Source organism: Elaeis guineensis, chromosome 3 (genome assembly GCF_000442705.2).
Source record: "Elaeis guineensis isolate ETL-2024a chromosome 3, EG11, whole genome shotgun sequence".
In the NCBI taxonomy this organism is placed as follows: domain Eukaryota; kingdom Viridiplantae; phylum Streptophyta; class Magnoliopsida; order Arecales; family Arecaceae; genus Elaeis; species Elaeis guineensis.
This window is the reverse complement of record NC_025995.2, coordinates 100,350,941-100,367,371: the sequence shown is the minus strand read 5'-3', so window position 1 is coordinate 100,367,371 and position 16,431 is coordinate 100,350,941. Positions and strand designations below refer to the sequence as shown.

The 16,431-nt window shown below is 36.2% G+C and overlaps 1 non-coding gene across 1 annotated transcript; it reads right to left on the bottom strand.

Annotated features, from left to right (window-relative positions):
* Positions 1-2: 2 nt before the first annotated feature.
* Positions 3-75, bottom strand: TRNAA-AGC (transfer RNA alanine (anticodon AGC)). Its single transcript has one exon. It is a non-coding gene; the product is annotated as a tRNA-Ala (tRNA).
* Between the last annotated feature and the right edge of the window lie 16,356 nt (positions 76-16,431).

Sequence of the window (16,431 nt, the reverse complement as noted above, 5' to 3'; positions counted from 1 at the left end):
TTTGGAGATGCGGGGTATCGATCCCCGTACCTCTCGCATGCTAAGCGAGCGCTCTACCATCTGAGCTACATCCCCGTTTGCTTAGCATAGAGGTTAATTAATTATTAGAAACCAGTAAAACTCTATTCAAAGAAATGCTTCAGCGATTATTCTTAGAGCAGGTGTTTTTTTGGTTGAGAACAACGATGGGATGACCACCACGCATTTCTTTTTTCCTAATGCAAATGGAGGAAGGAAACCTTACCCTTATTTTATTAATAAAGAATATAGTATTAGGAAGGAAGATACAAGGGCGTAGAAAATGGAGTACAAGGAGTTTGACTAATCTTTGAGTCTCAATATTGGTTCAATCTTCCTAGATAGGAAATTGTATCCCATCTTCCTCTCTCAAGGAATAGATTAGACCACCGTCGAAAATTTGATAAGGCTCCCAAAAGCACTGAGTTAACTATTTTCTTCTGCAAAACACTCGAATTTCTTGTCAATCAATTTTGCCAATAGAGAGCTAATACAGGTTGATCTCAAGCTCTCCGATATAAGTGGATTCTCTTATGACACCAAGTAGTCCATAACAACTGCAAGAAAGTTGGCCAACCTTTCCACTTTAAGCACTCCTTAATACCATATGCCTTGGGAAAATGGACAATGAAGGAATAAGTGGAGGGTCGATTTTAAAGAACAATCTAAACCTGCAGGCCAACCTTCTCTAGATAAGAACTGACTAGTATGGTGTCTTTTTTCTTTTGATTGGAGTATGGTGTCTATTTTTCAGTGCAAGCCACTAGCATAATTAAACCTGCCAATGGTTGCAGATTCTGCTAAAAACCTTGTGCAAGTTTGAAAAAAGATATCTCTGCACTATGCTTTTCTGTATAAATTTAAATTAGGGGCTTCTGCATTGCATCAGTTAAGTTCAGCACCTGATATCAGGCATATCTGAAAGAATCTCTAATTCCTAAACGGCATGTAGACCCAATACAGATCATCATTTAACTGTATCATAAACCCACGACACAATCATTTGACATCCCAATTAAAATCCAAACAAAATACTCGGCATGTAGTTTTCCCAAGTTTAAGCAGGACTTTGTCAAGTATTTTTAAGCAGTATAAGATTTTCATGTATGAAGTCTCGACCGTACCTTCAAAACAAAGAACATCATTGCAACAATAGGAAATCTAGAAAAATATAAAGCTGCAGGATTTTGTAGCAAAACAATAAGAACTGCATGAAGCAATTTCCTTTTCCTGGAGAAATAACCAAATAAAACAACTTCAAAATTAATTAAAAAAAGGACCTGGCTTATGTCATAAGCCAAAATTAAATCAATTAGCTTAAGGGCAAGCAAATCACCAGCATGACATTCATCTTGCTCAAATCTTAAAAACCCTGCAGGTAGAATTGATGTAAGCTTTCTTCCTTTTTTGGCTTTGATACAAGCAAGAGGTTTTACCATGACTTGGAAGGGCAAAATAATGAAGCAAATGGACAGGACAAGCACTACTTGTGGAAGCTTCTCCCGCTCAGCAAGTCTCCAAGAATTTGCCTTGCCTCATTGGGGACGGCGAACCGCATCCAATGTGATGCTGTTTCCAAGAGTTTTGGGACCTCGGCTGGTAGACCCTTCAAGATTTCGATGCTCTCATGGAGAGACCTTATCCCTAGCTTGGCTTCTTCGAGTGATATCTTGGTCTGCTCGAGCTGTGTCGTTTGAGAGGTGAGGGATTCAAGCATTTTTATTCCTGATTCCCTTGGAACGCACCGAATTTGCATTACGATTTTTGTCGCACAGCATCCTCCATCTCAACTCTTCGAGCTGTTGGAGGGCTCAGGATTTCTCCTCTTTTGCCTTTTTTTTTTGTGAAATTTTTTATGCATCACAGACGGTACAAAATCACATGCACTGTCCGTGGTAATTAATTTTCGTATGAGGTTGACAAAAAAAAATTTTTTTTTTGTACGTTGCATATCAGTCCTATGCATGAACCAATCATCATAAATGATGGGTACGATTATGTACCATCTACAGTGCATCGAGAATTTTTTTTACCTTCTTTAACTCATGTTGGAGCTGAATCAATTGGTGCGGCATCTCCAAAGCCCTTACAATTCTTTTTCATGTAGAATTGAATCGAACACAATTGTCATTCCCAAATAAAAGAGCAAAAGGCTGATGAGATTCCTTTTTGAAACAGTAAGGATTTGAAATAGAAGAATTCGTTGAAAAAGGAATCACTTTTATGATTTCAGTGGACGTGGCATGAGACCAAGTGAAGAACGAATACAAAAAGCCTTGGAGAGAACATTAAAGGTCCATTTGATTAGAGATAATCTAGTATGAAAAATAAATTTTATATCAAATTATTATATTTAATACGAAAAGTAAAAGAAAAAGATGGTAAAAAAATTGATGAGCTTCATATTTATTTTCTTGAGAGAGAAGTTTAAACAAATACTGTGGAAGTTGTTATTTGGTAAATTTTTGAATGTGGTAATTCATACTCGACACAAATATTCTCAATAAAACTGTATATATAATTATTAAATTTATTCTAATATTTTTCTAAATGCATTCAATAAGGAGCTTTCATAAAAAAATTAAAATAGAGATTGCATTATATAAATGGCCATATGATTATAGTCATTATATAGAAACTAATTAAAAATAAAAATATTATTTTAATATTAAAAAATTATATTATATTCAATAGTATATTTATAAATTTGATCATATTTCTATATAAATTTACCTCCAACCAAACGTAGCGATTTTTTTTCAGTATCATTTTTTAGAATAATTTTTCTACCAATCAAATATAGTAAAAGTTAGTTTCTTTGATTCTCAAGAATTATCATATTATCCCATAATCTGACATACCCCAACCAAATAGATCCTAAAAGAAAAGAAAGAAAGTACTTAAATGGCCATGACAGATAACACCACAATGTAGGTTTGAAATCGAAGAAAATCTGTAGCAAGTGTGTGAGGATTTGTGCAGACATATATTTAATCCCATATCGGTTATCGTTAAAAAGATTTTGAATACTTTTATATGATCAAAAAATTCAAATAATATATTTTGACTAATTTTTTTGGATGAAATCTTAAATTCTTACAAATGGAATCAAAGCCGATCCAATCTATAGTCTATATGGACTAAAAGATACTGCAACATAAGTTCATTGAGACTGACACGGGTTGATCGTGCATGATGTTTGCGAATGGATGCATAGATTTGGACTCATTGTGTGACGAAGATGCTAGAACTTAAATAAAAAAAAGTAGAAATCCGAAAGCAGAGAGAGCCGAGTTATCTTTTGTGGGAGGCCTTTAGCTGCGAGTCCAACGTGAGAGCCACTAAATATAGTGGAAGACTGGAAGCCGTGGCATGGTTGGTCTCTGTTAGTTCCTTGATCCTCATCCACCTCCCTAAACACTGTTAATTAGGCACTAATTCTAATGTTTTAATGTAGTTTTTTTTTTGGCAAGAATGTTTCAACATAGTTTGCCTATGCTGGTGGTGGCTTATATATCATTACTTGCAACTGAATCTAGAATGTGAGCGGTTGAAATCAAGTTGGCATTTGGCATCCCCCAAACTTGGGTCGTATTTGAATTGGGTTAAGAAATTGGGTCCACTACAGGAAGGAGGTTTAGCAACTATTTTTTGCCGACGCTTTTGGAAAGCGTCGGCAGGTTGCGCTAACCTACCGACACTTTTAAAAAGCGTCGTAGTTTAACGACGCTTAAAAACGTCGTAAAATTTGAGTATTATCAACGCCGACGCTTTTAGCAAAAATATCGTTAAATAAAGAAAATACTGACGTTTTTTTACGTCATTATTTAACGACGCTAAAAAGCGTCGTTAGGTTCGTTTAATACCCCCATTCTCCCGTGCCTTAATCTATCTACCGCCGCCCCTTTCCACCCATTACTCCGCCGACCCCCATCTCCGTCGCCGGCACCGCACCCGCCGTCCACGCCGCCCCCGCCGTCCACGTCGCACCGCCGTCCGCCGCTCCCCTCTGCTGTCGTGTCCGTCGACGTCGCACCTGCGCGGTCCAAGCCGTACGCCATCCGCCCTCCTGGAAGCAGCCACCCCACCAGCCCTCCTCCCCTCCCCCTCCCGGCGGCTGTCTTCGCAGGCCCAAAAGACCCCCCGGTCCCCCTCCCCGACCCGGCCGCATCCCAGCATATCCGACGTCGTACCTTTCGGATCTGCATCGGAAAGACTTGCGGAATCGCCTTTTGGCTTCGTTAGGCTGAGATATTTTCTGAACTTGGTTATTGGTTTATCTAGGGTATCAGTTAGTTGAGATTATCATATCAGCTGTTGACTTGCCATGAACCTTGTTCTGTGACTTGAATTCATATTGGAGAAAGAAGATGGTGTCAAGATGGTAGGGGTATTCAAATAAAATATGCCATCATCCTGTATAAGCTACGTGCTCCACCATCTTGTGATGTGGTCCAATTGACATTGCCGTGTCGGGATGTTTCGCCTGAGCATGCATAGATCCGGTACTACATGTTGCCAATCTACTTTCAAATTTTTCTTCTCGTTTTATTTCCATGGTTCTGGCAAAAAATGTGTATCTGTAAGAGTGAGTGAGTGAGTGAGAGAGAGAGAGTAATTTGAACCAAGCCAGGATGTGATGATGATCCATAGGAAGTTGAATACAGTGATAACAATAAAAGATTGTTGATGAGTTATTCCCAATTTTTCTGTTAGATAAATAATCCAGAAATATTCAACTATTCTTGGTTATTAATGAATTTTATAATTTGTTCATGAATTGTCCCTCAAGTAATATAATTATAAATAATATTTATGTGTTGCAAACTAATGATATCATATTGCTAGTAGGGCCTCTTGATATTGTTTGCTATTCTTACATCTCCTATACTTACTTTTGGATAAATAAATATACAAATATCGCAGGCAGCTTAAATTTTTAGTTTTATTGTCTTTTTTGAGTTTTTTGTTATTCAAATTATTTTTAAACTTGCGATGAATTTTTAAGTTTTTTTATAAATTCAGAATCTTTACCTTTATCAAAATTGTTCGGAATGCCATACCTGTGACCATGGTTGAGTACGGTACTGCAACCAATCCATTGCCAAGATCATTGGATCATCTTGAAATGACAGACTCTGCTTGCATTTTCCTATATTCATGCTTACAACTATTACTAGAATAGAGTCAACGTTTTGGATTCAGGTATATCAAAGGTGCTATGATTGTCCGGGCCACCAAGTGAAGTGGGGATGGGATGATGATGGCCAATTCCGGGAAAGAGGTGTGAATTTAGAGTCCGCAAGTTAAAACAAAAAAGTACCATGCATACCAAAGCCTTCGTTCTTAGTCCGCTCCCAGTTCGTTCATTCCACCAACCTTTAGAAAAAGAGCATGCATCAAATAAAATAAAATACAGCTGATGTTTGAGATCACCTTTCCCATGATCTTGCCTTTAGAGTAGTAGAATTGGTTGAGGTGATTGATGCGGGGAAGACATTAAAAAAGGCCAGTACAGATCATCCACAGCCATAGTTGTAGAACAATTCCTAGAGCTGGGCTCACAACTCACATGGGAATTAAGAGCTTTATCGCATATGCGACCTTGTGGTTTGGCCGGCCTTATCCAATTCACCGGGGGCAATTCCTTTTTAATGCAAAAAGGAACTCAGATTTTTTTTTTCTTTTTTTGGGTCCATCAAAATCTAGCATGTACTCGAGCTGTCGATGCTTTGTATGAATAGTTGAGCTCTTCTTTTTGATGTAGATGGGGACTAGTTTAGCTGCCCACTAGTTTGCAACAATCCAAATCAAAGAAAAGCAACTATCAAAGAAAGACCCATAAATCACGTTGAGTGGTTCTTACCGAGCAAATATTATGATATTTTTTGATTGTAGAAGTACAAATTCCGCCTAGTGTGCATACCCATCATGAAGAAAATAAGAAGGGGAAAAAGGCAAGCATAAGTCATCCAAAGCTTGAAAAGCACCAAGAAAAGCAACATATTTATATCAAACCATATGAATCATATATAAAATCATATAAACCATAATTTCATAGTAACCATTTCATATATAATCACAAGGCTTAACCAAAAATTATGAAGATAACTTATACTGCAATCATCGTAGATGTACTTCTCAATATCCCTAATGTCTACCCCTTCTTTGTATTTTAATCCGCCGACCAATCCACACTGAACCTCTTCTCTCTGGGAAGTCATTCATGATAGCCACACGGGGGCAAACATGAGTACAACGGACAGTTGGAATTGGACCTTTTCCAAACTAGCAAAAATGATTGGTTTAGAAGCTAGAAAAGGAAGTTGTATAATACTTGAAATCTCCTCTCTATGTTGTCTTACTGGACTAATACTTGATATCTTTTTCATGATTTTTATGGTTAAGCTTTCAAACAAACACCGTTATTGTTATCGTACTTTTTTTTAAGAGTGATATGTGCGTGTGTGTGTGAGAGAGAGAGAGAGAGATGCACCAACCAATGACTGAATCCAGACACTCTGCTTGCTCATTAGAGGGATGTGATGAAAGATGCCAGGTAATGTTAATTATGAATTAATTTTAAAAAAAATTATATTGCATAGAATCATAGATCCGTCTTTTGATTAATGTACATATTCTATTGTATCCGTACATTTATTTATTTTTGTATGGATAAAAGAATTATGTACATTGATCAATTGATTGTCCAGTATGGACAGTTTGAAAAATGTGAGTAATTCTATAGGTCATTACCATAATCAAATGGTATACTGAGGGTTCGAAAAAAAATTTGGATGGTATTTTTCTTTTGTTCTCCCTATACGGAAGAACTAAGGAAAAATGCTGCCGAAATTTTTTTCGGCTCTTGTTGCATATCATTTGATTTCTGTAATTGACCTATAGAATTAATGCATTTTCTGAATGGGATAGGACCTTCTTTACCTATTAGTTGATGATAGCAAGCATTTACTATGTAAACTTTATCTAGCTGTTATTTTTTTGAATTTTATGAATTGACTGATATTTTTTACTCATTGCATTAATATAGATTGTATAATTTTTCTTATTTTTAGATAAATTGCAAGTTCGATCATTTTTATCCTATAATGGACAAAAGTTGGATAAATAAACCAAGGAATAGTAAAGAATATTTAGATGGAGTTCATGACTTCATTAAATTTGGTATGGAGAAAAGTAGTTTGAATGGAAAGATTTTATATCTATGTCGGAAATATGTAAATAGTTCTTCTTTAGATCCACAAATTGTTGAAGAACATTTGGTATGGAATAATTTTTTAAGAGGTTATACCGACTGGATTTTTCATGGAGAATCTATGTTGCCATCATCATGTAACCAACCCCTGACTCATTTTGGATCCACTAGCCTACAAGACAATTCTGTAAGAGATGATGATATAAGGGGTTTGATCACAGATGCTTTTGGACTCGGTGTTCAAAATTTAGGAGAATCCAGTAGTATACAAGAAACAGTTAGGATGTTTGATGGATGTACGCATACGGAACATATGTATGTTGAGGAGCCTATATATACATCTAATGATGAGACAGCTCGTTATCACACCTTAATGAAAGATGCAGATGAAGAATTATATCCGGATTGTACGAAATTTTCTAAGATTTCTTTTCTTGTACATTTATTTCATTTAAAATATTTGAATGGATGGTCTGGAAAGAGTTTTACCATGCTGCTCAAGTTATTAAAGGATGCATTTTCAGAAAACACTCGTTTACCACCATCATATTATGAAGCCAAGAAAGTAGTAAAGAAATTGGATCTTGGATACAAAAGATTCATAGTTGTCCGAAAGATTGTATGTTATATCGGGGTGAAAATACTAATCAAGAGTCATGCAATGTATGTGGATCTTCAAGATGGATAACACAAAAAGAGGATCGAGATGATGTACTGAATGAATTGGATGCAACGCGGAGTAAAAAGAAACCGGCCAAGGTATTGCGTTACTTTTTTCTTATACCTAGATTGAAAAGAATTTATGCATCATCAAAAATAGCTTCATCAATGAGATGGCATGATGAAGGACGTACAAAGGATGGAATGTTGAGACATCCAGCAGATAGTCTTCAATGAAAAGTATTTGATGATAGACATCCTGATTTTGCCTCTGATATTCGCAGTGTTAGGTTTGGCTTAGCATCTGATGGCTTCAATCCATTTCGGACCCTGAGTTCTACCTACAGTACTTGGCCAGTCGTTTTGATACCTTACAATTTGTCACCGTAGATGTGCATGAAACAATCATCACTTATCTTGTCAATGGTTATTCCAGGAGATAAGGGTCCAGACAATGATATTGATATTTTTCTACAGCCTTTAATAGAGGAATTGAAACAGTTGTGGGAGGGTGTTGATGCATTTGATGCTTCGAACGGCCAAACATTTAAACTACGGGCATCTTTGTTATGGACTATTAATGATTTTCCAGCATATGCCAATTTATCTGGCTGGAGTACAAAGGGACGGATCGCATGTCCTTATTGTGGAGATTCAACATATTCAATTTGGTTAAAACATGGAGGTAAATTTTGTTACATGGGACATCGTTGATGGTTGGAAGCAAATCATCCATTTCGATTTCAGAAAGATTTGTTTGATGGTACTATGAAATTGAGATGTGCCCCTATTCCACCTTCTGAAACCGATGTTCATAGACAAATGGATGGCATCAATTACAGCTATGGTAAGCACTCAAAATCCTCTAAAAAAAGAGGAAGAGATGATGTTGAAAGCTCAATGCATGAAGGGTTACCAGAGGAAGTTAGTATCAGTACTATAGATACAGAGGTATTTCAAGATCCAGACAATTATTTCAAGGATGAAAATGAGGAAGACACACAGATAGCATCTACACAACAGCCCAGTAAACATTTATGGAAAAAATGAAGTATCTTTTTTGACTTACCTTATTGGAAACATAATCTTATTCGGTACAATCTTGATGTCATGCATACAGAGAAGAATGTTTGTGATAATTTACTTGGAACATTTTTAAACCTTGATGGAAAGAGCAAAGATAACATGAAGGCGTGTCTTGATTTAAAAGAAATGGGTATCCGACAGGAACTTCATCCTAAAATGCTTGCTAATGATAGAATGTATGTGCCTCCTGCATGTTACACAATATCTGCTCGAGAAAAGGATAATTTTTTGAAAGTTTTGAAAAGTATCAAAGTACCTGATGGATATGCATCAAATATTTCACGATGTGTGCATCTAAAAGATCGAAAACTTTCAAATCTTAAAAGTCATGATGGTCACATATTGATGCAAGATATTTTTTCAATAGCTTTAAGATCGTCATTACCGAAACAAGTTGTTGCAATTGTACTTCGATTATCATCATTCTTTAAGGCATTATGTTCAAAAGTTATTGATCCTCGGAAACTTGATCAGTTAGAATCTGATATTGCAATTACACTTTGCCAGATGGAAAAGATTTTTTCTCATAAATTTTTCACTATTATGGTACATCTGCTCATTCACCTAGCTTTAGAAGTTAAAGTTGGTGGACCGGTACATTATAGATGGATGTATCCTATTGAGAGGTATTATTGCAAACCTTAAATCTTTTGATAATTTTATTAGAAACAACAGTATACTGATATTTTAATAAATATTTAATTCTTGAAGGTATCTTGTGCGTCTTAAAGATTATGTACGAAATAGAGCCTATTCCGAAGGCTCGATTGCTGAAGCATATATTGCGGATGAATGTTTGACATTTTGTTCAAGATATCTTCAAGGTGTAGAGACTATTTTTAGTCGACCTCAATGGCATAATGACTTTGTGGAGAATGCAGAACTGTATAAGTTCTTAACTGCTGGAAAATTCTTGGGAAAAGCTAAAGTATTGTACTTGATCAAAAATCCTTAGCACAAGCACATCGTTATGTGTTACTTCATAGTGACATAATATCTGACCATCGTAGGTTAGTATATTTAAGGCATGACATCAAGATTTAAATTTTATATTAGATATAATGTTCTAAATGATATATTTATATTTTATACAGTGAATTTTTAATTTATCAGAGATGAGCCAATTATAACATTCGTCCTAATGCAAGGATTGAACAGCGATGGTTGGTCGAGTTATTCTCTATGTGGCTTTCGAATCAGGTGTGATTTATATTTAATTATGGGATACATTAATTTTTGATACATATTTAATATCAGATAACTCAATAGCACTTCGTCATATCATTTTTTTTAGGTATCAAAGATGATGGAGACAAATAATTCAGATGAACTAATAGCTCTTGCTCGAGGACCTGACAAGATTGTGAATAGATATAATAGTTTCATAATTAATGGCTTTAAATTTCATACTAGAGAATGGAAGAAATTTAGAAAAATACAGAATAGCGGTGTTATGGTGGAAGCGGATGAAAAATCCTATTATGGTGCACTTAAAGATATCTATGAGTTGGATTATTATGAAAAATTTAAAGTAGTATTGTTTAGATGTGATTGGATAGACATAAACTCACCAAGGGGTTTGAAACAAGATGCAAATGGATTTACACTTGTAAATTTTTCAAGGTTGATACACATTGGTGTGTTATTGAAGGATGACCCATTCATTTTTTTATCTCAAGCTCGTCAAGTGTTTTATGTACAAGACGCAAAAGATAAAGATTGGTTTACTGTCATCAAAACAAAACCTAGAGACTTATATGATATGGGAAACCAAGTGGAGGATGATGACGATGACACTTATACACAATGTATGCCCTATAATTTTGTGCCAGTTGATGATTTAAATGCTACGACGACGTTGGTTAGGACAGAATTTGAAGAAAATACTACTGCTTGATTGTTACTGGTAATAATTATTTATGATGTATATATTTTGCATTAATTATTGTATTATTTTACTCCATATATTAACTGATTCTATCTTTTATTTATATAAATGCTAGGTGACATCATGCGTCGCAGGGGATGATATGCTGGTATGCAGTTTTAGTTTTCACAGACAAAGGTCGGTACGTCTTCTTCAGCATAGCAGCTTGAGGTCAGTTCAGCTGCACAGCATTCTGAGCCCTATCCTTCATCATCAGCACAGCACGATCCTCCTGTTCATCAGCCAGATGATGAGATACACGTGCAGGGTATATATTGTCTTTCATGTAAATTTATTTTTTTTTATTTTATGTATATTTATGATATAGTTACTTTTATATATTTTTTGCAGACGGATTCGGGAGAGTACGCCCCAGACGCGGACCCACAGTAGTATGAGATGTGTGGCAGATGCGTGAGGGTGAGAGAATTGTTGTGGAGTACAATCAGCTAGGTCAGCCAATTAAGAAAGCTGCTTGCTTATTGACTTTATTTTTGGGGACTGTTGCTCGGAGGCCTCAGCTATGTCCGTTGGGCTATGCAAAATAGAATGACATGTTTCCAACGTACAAAGTTGAGCTTCTCCGAGTTATAGAGGTAATGAATTGATGTTCATACTGTATATTAATTGTTAATCACTTATATAATTTATTTCATTTAACTTTTTTTTTATAGAGCAAGTTTGTTCTCCCTCCATCCACTCATGATTTTGTAATGAAGTCTCTCAACCGCAAATGGAAAGAATATAGAGCATAATTGAAGAGGGACTATATGAGACAAGGTATGACAGAGGAGGAGGTTGCTAGGAATTGTCCTCCTGATGTACACCCTCATCAGTGGATGGAGTTGGTTCATTATTGGTTCTCCGAGAGGGCACAGGTATATTATCTGCTCATTATCTTTTTTTTTAAATATTTTATAAAAATATTGATTTATATTATATATTATATATTATACATATAACAAGTTCTTTACTTTATTTTACAGACTTATTCTACTATTGGTAGAGCTGCACAAGCAGCTCAGTCTGTTCCTCATACATCGGGGTCGAAGAGTTATGCACGACTCCGACATGAGTTTGTATGTTCCTTAAACTTTCATAATTAACTTTTAATTTTTATGTTGAAATATTTATATAACTAATATCATTATGTATCACGGACCATGTTTGTATCATGATACTCATATATTTTTTTAAATTATTATAGCTGTTTGCTTAAAATTAAAATTATTTGTGTAGGTAGATGAGCATGGGAGGGAACCCGGTAAAGTGAAGTTTTACCGGATGACTCATACTCATCAGGATGGTACTTTTGTTCGAGATGAGTCGAGAGATTTATATGTACGGTATTATTAATATTCTATTTTTTGCAATGATTTTAATTTAATTTTGTTTGCTATTAATGTATAACTCTTGTTTTCAAAATAAATACAAGAGATGGCTACATCTCTCATTGCGGAGCATGACGACGAGTCCGCAGCATCTACGCAGCAGAGCCGTATCGAGGCCGAGGTGTTCACAGAGTTGATGGGACCAGAGCGCTACGGCCGAGTGAGGGGTTATGGAGTAGGAGTCACCCCCACTCAGTTATCTGAGATTAGTAGATATACGCAGCATGCTGCAGCAGATGCTCAGGATTCACGCATCCGCAGACTCGAGGCGGAGATACAGGAGATTAGACAGAGTCGTGCCGCTGAGATGGAGGAGATGCGACAGAGCCGTGCCGAGATGCAGGCCATGAGGGGACAGATTGATCGGCTTATATCTTTATTAAAGATGTATGGCCCATCTCAGGTAAACACATATTATTAAATATATATTTTTGTATTAATTTAATGATCTATATATTTTTATTTATAGATATGCAAATCATGCTTTTGATATGTTTCTTGTAGGCTCCTGGCACATCAGGCACCCGTCAAGACAGCGGCACGTTACGTGAAGACAGTGACGACCATCCGCCTGCAGATTGATATTATTTTATTTTTATTATATTCTTATATTTATTTATATTACTCTTGATTGTAATGGACGATTAGTACTTTGTTTTTATTTATATAACACAATGATTTTTGGTTTGGTTAAATTTGCTATTGAAGTTTATTTTTGGTGTGAATGGTGGTGATTGTACAGGTTTATGTTTGAATAATTGATATAATTTTGTACAGGAATGTATGTATTCTTTTTTTTTATATATAAAATCTATATTTTTTTTCTGTTACAAAACTTAACGACGCTTATAAGCGTCGTTAATATATTTATTAACGACGCTTATAAGCGTCGCTAATGACTTAACTGCCGATGCTTCGAAAAGTACCTTGGTAGAGTGGAGGATGTGTTGTTTTTAACGACGCTAAAAAGCGCCTTTAGAAGATAATTTTACGACGCTTTAAAGCGTCGTGGAAAATTATTACGATGCTTTTAAAAAGCGTCGGTGCTTTTCGTCTCCACTCTTACATAGACGATGCTTTCGCGACACTTTTTGAAGTATTGTAAACCTTATTAACGACGCTTATTAGCGTCATAAAATACCTTTTATAACGTCGCCTTTCATCATTTTCACTGTAGTGGTCCAAGCATAATGAACTATTATTCTTTGGTTTTGTGAGATTGGATTTTTTTTCCCTTTTTTTTTTTGAGGTAAATGGAGGTTAGGAAGGCAAATCCTCTTTGCTTAAAAAAATTAAAGGAAGAAATCAAAGTCAATTATAATCTAAGCATTATCCCATTGGCTTCATTAATTGTGTCATAAGAATATCTTGCAAGGACACAAATCTGTTGTTTGTAAAAAGTATTAATATGTTTCTCATGTTTGAGAGAGGGACACCATGGTGTGCATTTATAGCAAGCCATTCAGTTGCAAGAACGAAGATAATGTAGTGACTTATCATATTATCAAAAGATCATTTCAAATAAAATTAAAAAAAAAATTATATAGATACCTTCAAATTTATCTCAATTTTACTTATACCTCCTCAAGTCTAAAATATCTCTATTAGACCCTCCAAATTATCGAAGTGTGTCAATGTACTCATTCCATCCATTTAAGTGATAAAGTCGTTATGTTGCCCTTCAAAAAGATAGAAATGCTCATCTCTCTCTTCAAAATCTGTTACAATGCCGACCTTTTTTATTTAAATATCCATCGTTTTGCATCCCTTACTTCTGACGATTGTTCTCCAACGAGATTCTGGCGACGACCTCCATCCCACTCTCTGTTTCTGTCAAACAGTGTCTCCTCTCTCGTATAAGAGCGTGACAGCCTCTTAAATACCTTATTTCCATCCATAGGTGAGCTATGAAATTGAGGGTGAGCCATCCAAAAAAGAGAAAAAATGGGGTACCAGCCTTTTCCTTCTGGATGCAAGAGATTGGAAAATGTTTGTTCCCAAATACCCTCTATTCACCTACGAGGCAGCCTTATCTACATATATTTCAAACAAATTAGTACTTCATCCTTGTCAAAAGAACCAAAGCAATATGTCCATCAGCATGAATTTAGAACTCTCAGACAAGCCTAGGTCATCTGTGTTACCTTTGACACAAACGGCCGAATGATGTAACACAGGGTACCAAAGCAGATAGAGGTTATTAGATGAGGGGTGACAAGAATCAAATAATTCACATATAAACAATGACAATCCAATATCTCCTGTGTCTCCGATTGTTTCCCGTTAGAAGGAAAAAAGGTCCTGCCTCCAAGAGTGAAGGCACACCTACAAAAAATTATCAATTATTAGTACTGGTACTTAAAAGCACATATCAGCCTTGGTATCTCCAATTTTGACCTAGGATCTGCATATATCAGCCTTGGTATGAGATTTATGACCTCCTCTCTCATATCCTTCACAACATCTGAAGGAATTTGCTTCAATCTTTCTTCAATGCTAATGTTCCTCTTACGAATATCATCTTCTGGGTATAAACTGACCCCGAATGGAAGAAAATAGGGATACAACCAGCCAGCATTAAGTCAAAAGCTGATCTCCTTGTATATGAATCCCCTTGAGGCTGCAAGCAGAACAAAGAGCTCTGGAACATCTGCATTATGCTGCTAGGAGAGTGGCACTTGCTCTCCCCAAAATCGCATTCAAATAATTTACAAACCTTAGACATTTTGCACTGGTTGATAATATGTCCTCTGATAGATTTTGGGTTATCAGGGTGTGGTGCCCCTGCAAAGGAGAAAAAAACTTTCGCTCCAACTTTCTCATTCGATCCTGCCAAATGAAAACATCAGCATCCTTCGTCGGGTGGAAATAAGTAGGATACGGTATCCCAAAATTATTTGCATTCCATGGGCTTGACTCGGCGACCAGCATAGACATGTTCTTGGCAGCCGGTACGAAGAGAAGCCCAAATCCATTAAGGAAGTGTTTGGTTCGCAATCCAAATCAAAATAAAAATGAGAATCAAAATGATTTGGAATTGAAATCAGAATGGTCAAAACTCCCGAAGTATTTAGTTCGTGATTGGAATCGAAATTAGAATGAAAATTTGAATTCATAGAAGAGAGTAGGGATTGAGTTCTATATAGATCGAGCCATGCCCATTCCATCCTGAAATCGGAATCGGAATGGGACTCCTTCCAACCAAATGGTTGAAATGAGAGTCATACATTCTGATTTCGATTTCAGACCCCCCACTCCCCCCAACCAAACATCTCCTAACTCTAACCATCAATCTCAACTAAAATCATAAATTTTGAAAATCCATTACAGCTAAAGAGAAGACAAGAGCACTTCTTGTATCAATATATAGAGCCCAAATCATAATCTGGTACTCAAAATAAAGACACGATGAATCACTCCAAAAATAGCATCAGGGATTGAGTTCTATATAGATCGAGCCATGCCCATTCCATCCTGAAATCGGAATCGGAATGGGACTCCTTCCAACCAAACGGTTGAAATGAGAGTCATACATTCTGATTTCGATTTCAGACCCCCCACTCCCCCCAACCAAACATCTCCTAACTCTAACCATCAATCTCAACTAAAATCATAAATTTTGAAAATCCATTACAGCTAAAGAGAAGACAAGAGCATCTCTTGTATCAATATATAGAGCCCAAATCATAATCTGGTACTCAAAATAAAGACACGATGAATCACTCCAAAAATAGCATCAAACAAATCCCTAAATCGTTATTCAGAATCCGAAAATTGGGCAACATAACAACAGAGCCCAGGTCCTACTTCACTACCCTAAATGAGTAAATAGCTATAAAATCATGAGATACCCCCATAAAACCTGAACAAGTCCTCAAACCATAGCTACCATAAAAAGAACTTAATCCTAACTACAACGGCAGAAGCCTAGAGACATAAAAAATAGCAGAATTCGAAGGAAGAAATTGACCAGCAAACAATAAAAAAAATAACTTCTTGGATCGAATCAAGACGATAAATGAACTAAAAACCAGATCTTGGGAATGAAAAGAAGGGGCAGAAAAGATCAGCGAAAGAGTGGGAGAGCATACACTTAGAGAGCATGAGAGAGAAATCGACGTCAGAGCTCTCTG